The 8,404-nt window shown below is 35.6% G+C and overlaps 1 protein-coding gene across 1 annotated transcript in view; it reads left to right on the forward strand.

The window, feature by feature from the left end:
- Positions 1-7,963, forward strand: part of LOC144970043 (uncharacterized) — a gene marked incomplete in the record, with an annotated part of 150,687 nt that extends 142,724 nt beyond the window's left edge. The window contains 1 exon segment of the mRNA XM_078909239.1: positions 66-7,963.
- Between the last annotated feature and the right edge of the window lie 441 nt (positions 7,964-8,404).

The following is an 8,404-nucleotide window of genomic DNA, read 5'->3' on the forward strand; positions in this document are numbered from 1 at the left end:
GACTGAACAGATAGATGTCTGACCATGGTAGTGTAGATGAACAGATAGATGTCTGACCATGGTAGTGTAGACTGACAGATAGATGTCTGACCATGGTAGTGTAGACTGAACAGATAGATGTCTGACCATGGTAGTGTAGACTGAACAGATAGATGTCTGACCATGGTAGTGTAGACTGAACAGATAGATGTCTGACCATGGTAGTGTAGACTGGACAGATAGATGTCTGACCATGGTAGTGTAGACTGAACAGATAGATGTCTGACCATGGTAGTGTAGACTGAACAGATAGATGTCTGACCATGGTAGTGTAGACTGAACAGATAGATGTCTGACCATGGTAGTGTAGACTGGACAGATAGATGTCTGACCATGGTAGTGTAGACTGAACAGATAGATGTCTGACCATGGTAGTGTAGACTGGACAGATAGATGTCTGACCATGGTAGTGTAGACTGAACAGATAGATGTCTGACCATGGTAGTGTAGACTGGACAGATGTCTGACCATGAGTATTTATTTTAGCTTCAACTTTAAAAAGTGTTTAACAAAAATGAATACAACTTCTTACAAAAACAAAACAAAACAAAAATAATGCAGGGGGAAACTTTGGGCTCGAATTCCTTCTTCAGCCAAAAACCAAAACAACAAACCAGTAATATGATGTAAATACAAGAATGTTTTGTTGTTGTTGTTGTTGTTGGCTGAAGACATTCTATAATCCCAGAAACATTTTTTTTTAAAAACATATTTTGTTCTTTCATTTGAAGCTGCTATTTAAATTTTTGCTTCGTATTTTCTAGACTGTTGGGACGACCTCACTTCTGCCACAAATACAAGTCAAATCTGTGTATGGAGTCGTTTCCTTTTTTTATTCAGATGGGCGGGGGAGATTTCACATGACCAAATCATGATAACTTCCTCAAGACTCGGATTATTCAACAGAAATTGTAGAGTTTATTGAGTCACTACAAGGCTATACCACACCACTCACCAATGGTATGCTTTCTATTCTACTCTTACTATTTTAGAATAGTCTGGATCCGAGTTGGAATGGCTTTTTGTATCTTGTATCCCATGTTGTTGGTTAGTTTATTTTTGTTGGGTTTTTTTGTTTTTTTTGAAAGGATGAAACTGGATGTCATCGCAAATTAGATAGAGGTTTTACTGGGGTTTGTTTGGCTTTTGCTTGTCATCTACTGATGGTATGATGATTTTGAATTGATAGCAAAGAAAGATTTAAATACATAGTCATGCTAGAAAGCCAAAAGTAACCCAGCCTTCAAATGTCACAGGTCTACAAGCAACCATTTTCATTTGACTGCTTAAATATGGCCAGTCTGGCCTGGTCAGAATATCATTATTAGCGGGATTGTTAAATGTTACGCTGGTCTAGCAGATCTTTCCTTGTAAATGATGTATTATAGGGGGGGGGGGGGGGGCACATTGTTAGTGGAATGGATTTGTGATAGTTCATTGAATTCGTCCTCATCGTATTCCAATCTCACCATTTAACCCTTTTCCAATCTCACCATTTAACCCTTTTCCAATCTCACCATTTAACCCTTTTCCAATGTCACCATTTAACCCTTGCTTGCCATAGGAGATTGGTTGAGCTTGTTTTGTTTTCCTGACTCCAACCTGCTACATCTCCCAGTCTCACTGGTTTGGTTTCTTCCAGTAGAACAGCAACAACAACAATGCTCATCAAGTGTCATGGAATCCCAAACGTTATCACCATTTCTGATTTCGTGGTGAATCCAGCCAGGATTTGGCCTGGTTAGAAATTGTTAGTGGAATGGATTTGTGATAGTTCATTGAATTCGTCCTCATCGTATTCCAATCTCACCATTTAACCCTTTTCCAATCTCACCATTTAACCCTTTTCCAATCTCACCATTTAACCCTTTTCCAATCTCACCATTTAACCCTTTTCCAATCTCACCATTTAACCCTTTTCCAATGTCACCATTTAACCCTTGCTTGCCATAGGAGATTGGTTGAGCTTGTTTTGTTTTCCTGACTCCAACCTGCTACATCTCCCAGTCTCACTGGTTTGGTTTCTTCCAGTAGAACAGCAACAACAACAATGCTCATCAAGTGTCATGGAATCCCAAACGTTATCACCATTTCTGATTTCGTGGTGAATCCAGCCAGGATTTGGCCTGGTTAGAAAACCAGATAAATAATGGGAGGAAGATGGATTGGAAAGACATTCAATGTCACCACCACTAAAGGGTTCATTTTGCTTGAATACCGAATAGATTTCTGATGTTAGTCTTACTTGACAATCTAATGCATGACATTGGAGTTCTATTGACAAGCTAGATATTATTGTGAGGAAAATGGATGGACAGTGGCATCACCAAGGAAGCATTCTTAAAGTTAACGTCTTGGTGGTCCCTATTTCTTTTCTGTTTTTTAAAAAGTTAAATGTTATCATTATTCTATAGATAATGGACACTGTCTACATTGCTTAAACTCTACGACTCTTTCTGGTTTGGCAGTGATGGCTTTATCAGAATTCCACTGCAGTTTTTTAAACCAACAACATTTCATAATTCTGATCTTTTTGATTTAAAATTGATAGAATTTCCTCTGCCTTGTTTATCCCAATCTAATTCCAGACTTTGGTTTGACTGTGGGCCTAACATAATAATATTAATATGTTTGTCAGAAACATTTATGCTTGCTGTAAAGTGTGGTAAGGCCAGGAGTGAGGGTTTGGAAAGGTATGAGGCAGATAATGATGGAGGTGATCTTGTAATGTTGCTGTCTGAATAAAGATATTGTTAACCGTGATACAATAACTTGTAACATAATAGGAGTGAGAGAGTGACTGTTTGAGTGATAGGAGAAATTCTATCAGTTGTAAAAGAGAAATACGATGGAGAGGATGGGGTATGTGAGGATTTGATGAATTTTTGATAACAGAACGGATAGGAAAACTAAACTCCTTTGAATCTTTATTTACTTTGCATGTGTGTGTGTATGTATGTGTGTGTGAGAGAGAGAGAGAGAAAGAAAAATTGGATTATGTGTGTATGTTGAGAGAGCTAACAGAGAGAGAGAGAGATTTATAGCTGTCAATTTATCGCAGTGAATCACAATGGCTTCGGTCAGCTCAACAATAACATGGTAACGTTTTTTTCCTTTTTTTAAAAAAATAGGAACAAAAACTTTGATATATGATATTCCATTGGGAACCGACCAAAACATTTTATCTTAACAACATTTCACGACTTAGTCAAGGAATCTTTGGCATCAAATTTTATAGCCCGTTATTTTTAAATTTTCCTACTTACAACCTTCCTGTTGATGGCTCTTTGATTTTGTTTGATAGAATAATATTATATTCAAACTGATGGTGTGAGGAGACTGTTCATGATAAGTAATGATATAATATTATATTCAAACTGATGGTGTGAGGAGACTGTTCATGATAAGTAATGATATAATATTATATTCAAACTGATGGTGTGAGGAGACTGTTCATGATAAGTAATGATATAATATTATATTCAATCTGATGGTGTGAGGAGACTGTTCATTATAAGTTCCTTTCATCCTCATTGATATTCGATATATGCCAATAAAAGTATTCCGTTTTGGACATACCATTCATCTAATTATTTCAATTATCGCTTTTATCACATTTTGCCCTGGTGATGATAATCGTAACATTTATTCAATTTATCATCAGTTTATTTCATGTGATCTTTCAATGAATTTTGATGAATTTTCCCTTCGATTCATTACTTCTTTTTTTTTTCAGTTCATGAATTATTTGTAATATTGCATAATTTGTTGTTGTGTACTCTCATCGCAACGTGAAAATAGAAAATGTGAAATCGTTTAATTATTTTTTGGTCTAAAATTGACATATTGAAATTCGTATATATTTGTACAAAGCTTGTATTATAGTATCTACTACGGTAGAGAGAGGAATGCGATTTTTTTGTTTTTGTTTTTGTTTTTATTTAACGTCATTGCTTTCTTGTCTTCCATCGTCCATTCTATTTTACCCGTGACCCGTGTGATTCGCCACCATCATTACAGACCACTGTGGAGTCAAAAAGTTCCATTTTTTCTGTCTTTTCTGTTTAAGATTTACCAAAAAAGGCAGACAATCCAAGAAGATGAAATTTAGATTTGGTGCAGAGTTGTCTTTCAACTCTTCTTTGGCTGGTACGGGATGGGGGCAGATTATAATAATAATAATAATAATAAAATACTTAATGATGTAATAATAAGCATATTTCTATAGCGCCTTTCGTCCAAACCTCATTACGGCTCTATACCGACTCCTGTACTTAGCCTGTGACATTTTATTTCCCCTAATGGTTAATAAACTTTTCATAACTCAAATTTTCTTACATTTTCAAGGCACATTGTTCTGTCCTTCTATTTCAGAGAGATTGCTCCTTGTATTCCTTTGAAATCTATAACGAGTTTTAGTTGACTTCAATCACTCTCCGTTATCGTGATTGTCACACTCCTAAAATAGTTCTGGTCGTAGTTATGGACAAATTTACATCAAAGCAAATGTCTGCACATGGATTCAAAACCCAAGACCGACTACTCTGAAGGCAAGTGGAACTAGCTCTACACCATCAGCTCTCCCTCCAAGAATCAAGATTCTATTGTCTATGTTCATTTCTTTTTTGTCTTTAAACAAGAGATTTGTTACCAGACTGGACGTTGCTTTCTATCGTGTGTCAGTTTTGTTTTTGGTTGGTTTTTGTTTTTGTTTTGTTTTTTATAATAATTTGAATTGAACACTTTGACCATGTGATGTCGTTAAATGATGACGTGCAATCTTTCATTTCACTGAATTATTACTTTTACTTTTTACTTTCTTGTTTGCAGCTCTTGTCATATAAAATAGAATATTATTTGTTTGTATTAAAAACGTCCCCCCCCCCCCCCCCCTTCAAACGTCGTTCTTACAATCTTTGGTGCTAACAATGTTTTTGCTTGGAAGGAAGAAATAGCCTGCTTGTGTCAGAAGCCTTGTGATTGCTATTCAGGCTTGCTTTTTACTCTTATTCTAAACTTATTATTAGTAATATGATCATGATTATCATTATTATTGTTATCATTTTCATAATGATAATAATTTTTTTGTTATCATCATTATCATTATCGTCATCGTCGTCATCATCTTCATCATCATCATCATCATCATCATCATCATCATCATCATCATCATCATCATCATCATTATCATCATTATCTTCATCATCATCATCATCATCATCATCATCATCATCAAACTTCTTAAAACATGTAATCTTGCAAAAATTTGGATCCAATAATTTTTTTTCTCACATAACCTCCAACAGCGAAATAATTTTTAGTTTTCTTTATTTTTCTTGTTTTTTTGTTGTTTTTGTTGTCACAATGCATTCATAATAATTTATTATTCTGTTCATGAAGGTCATGATATGTATATATTGTTGTACTATTATTAATTGTCACCTATTATTATTATTATTATTATTATTATTATTATTATTATTATTATTATTTATTATTATTATTATTATTATTATTATTATTATATTACATTAAAGTATTTTTAAAATATATAAAACTACTCACAGTCGTTGTCACTCAAAATAGCTTGGCTTATGTTTGTTTTTCATTCTAAAAATCAAATTCTATATAATGTCACTATAGTGTAACAGGAGGTCTTGGACCCACAGGGTGGGTTCCTGACCTCCCATAGTGGACAAGGAGGCTCTGACTGTGTCTTCTATACCCTATATCGGTTTTCCAACAGGCTTTCTATCTTTCTCTTGGGATGAGATTATTTGATTTTGCCCTGGCCCTGGCTGGGAGGAGAGCAGTCAAATGTATAGTTTTGGGAATTATTTTTTTTTGTCTTGTAAATCATCTCTCTGTTATGCACTGTATTCTTTTGTTTGACATAATATATAACATATGATTTGTAAACATTTCCTTTTAGTGTCCCTCTTAGTGAGGACCTGCGCTTGTGTGCTTGGATGAGACATTTAGGTGATACACTGATAGTGTGCTCTTGGCATTTCCATCTGTTCCCCATTTGCACCAATTCCCCTTTGTCTTGGGTGCTATAATTATGCTTGTAGAACGTTTGACCATCCCATTGTCTTCCTTTTTAGCGGGTGGTTGGATGGCCTAAATGTGTTGTAAGCGCCGTAAAACCCTTAAAAACAAACAAAAACAAAATGACCTAAATTAGGTGACTGGATTTGAATCCGTTGTCGTCGGGTATATGTCAATATGACTAGTTTCTTTGTCCTATATGGATTTAAATGGGGGCGAGGTAGCCGAGTAGTTTAAATCATTGCCATTTACTAGCAATGACTATGAAAAATGTTTTTTTCTCTTTTTGAGGAAAATATTTGCCTAAAATCAAAGCCCTCTCTCTACTGAGTAAAATTGTTTTTGAATTTTGAAAATCCATTCATAAATAAACAAGTTATGCAGTTTCAAAGGTGTCCTTTATTTAGATGACCCGCAAAGAGGAAAAAAAACGCAAAAATATGGGACGCTTTTTCGGCATTTTTTTTCGACCTTTGGTTGTATCTTGCGTAATAAGTGGATTACAAGATTGAAACTTGAAGAGCAAATTAGGATGGTATTTTGTAAAATACGGGAAAAGTACTCGTCATATTCATATGAAATTTTACAACCAAAAAGAAGAAATGTTCATGTATTACCTTGTCAGCGACAAAACCTCCACGCCCGGTAGTTTTAGAAATATTTTACTCCAAAGAGTAAAAATCTATTTTTAACGGTCTTCTGGTAATCGTACGAGTTTTGTCGCTTGACATAATCTAAAATGACCTTTTTTCTAAATGTGTGCCAACTTTCAGTCATATTCATCGATAAACAGCGTCGTAATTAATTTTTAAAAATAGCATATACCAAACGGCTTCGTCCCATATTTTGTCGCGAATTTGGGCACTTCGTGAGCGAAAAAGAGGCCCAAAGATTTGTGCGGGATAGTCATTGCTACACTTACCCAGAATGTCCCGGGTTCGAGCACGTCTTCAGGAACTTTCGTTTTTTCTTCCCTTGGACAAGTTTATTAAGCCCCAATTTGTTGACTTTGGACAACTTGGGTGATTCCTGTTGACATCAGACATCTTGTTTGATGGATTATCTATATTCCTTCATGGAATGTCTAGGCGACATCGTCTAAAGATGCGAAAGGGAAGAAGGGTGTCATTTATAATTAATAAATTTTTTTAAATGGAAGATAAAAGTTAAAACTGTAATGAGGTTTTTTAGAAAGTAAATGTAGACATGGGTGATATTGTGAGGAATGATACAGCCTTCATTGTTGCCTTTTAAAAAGATAATTCAATGGTTTATATAGCAAAAATCAACCATAAAACCTGGCGTTGGCGTTGGCATCGCGATGCAAGTCTATCTGATATATCTCAAAATAATCTTCTTTAAAAAGTTTGGTGATAGAGCAAGTCGTACCTTTTAATCGAATATCGATATGGTTCAGTATCGATATGATTCGATATGATTTGAAATACAAAAAGATGGGTCGTTGGCTTGACGAGTGGCAGGATTATAAATTGTCATCGTTATCATCTACATCATCATCATCATCATGAGCCCCAATTATGAAATATCACCAGTATCATAATTGTTATCAATATTATTGCATCATATTATTGTTATTATCATGATTATTATTATTATTATTATGATTATTATTATTATTATTATTATTATTATTATTATTATTATTATTATTATTATTATTATTATATACAAAATAATCCTTTACCTTTTTGTAGTGATCACACTCACAAACTCCTGCATACGTTGTTTTATTATAATGATAAAGTTAAAATAATATTAGTTTATTTGTCAGTATTTATTGTTCGTTTTGTATCGAGAAGAAAAACATTATCAAAATAAAAATAAAAAAATAAATTTTAAACAACATTTCCGATCCCATTTTTTAAATGTCCATTGTTCCCCTTGTACATTGAGCTGTATTATGGCGCAATTACCACCATATGTGCTCGGAGCGCTTAACAAGAGGTTTCCTGGGTGATCTCCAAAACTGGGCAGGAAGGTCACTAACAGTGTCTTCCTGGGTGGGGCTCCTGGCCTCCCATAGTGGGCAGGGGGGGGGGACTTGCTGTGTCTTCTATCCCCCTATGCCTGGGTGGGGCTCCTGACCTCCCATTGTGGGCAGGGGGGTTCTTGCCGTGTCTTCTATCCCCCTATACCAGGGTGGGGCTCCTGACCTCCCATAGTGGGCAGGTGGGGGGGGGGGGGGACTTGCTGTGTCTTCTATACCCCTATGCCTGTGTGGGGCTCCTGACCTCCCATAGTGGGCAGGGGGGTACTTGTATCTTCTATACCCCTATGCCTGTGTGGGGCTCCT

The sequence above is a fragment of the Berghia stephanieae genome, chromosome 4 (genome assembly GCF_034508935.2).
Source record: "Berghia stephanieae isolate SIO BIC M18660-M18661 chromosome 4, UCSD_Bste_1.3, whole genome shotgun sequence".
NCBI lineage: Eukaryota > Metazoa > Mollusca > Gastropoda > Nudibranchia > Aeolidiidae > Berghia > Berghia stephanieae.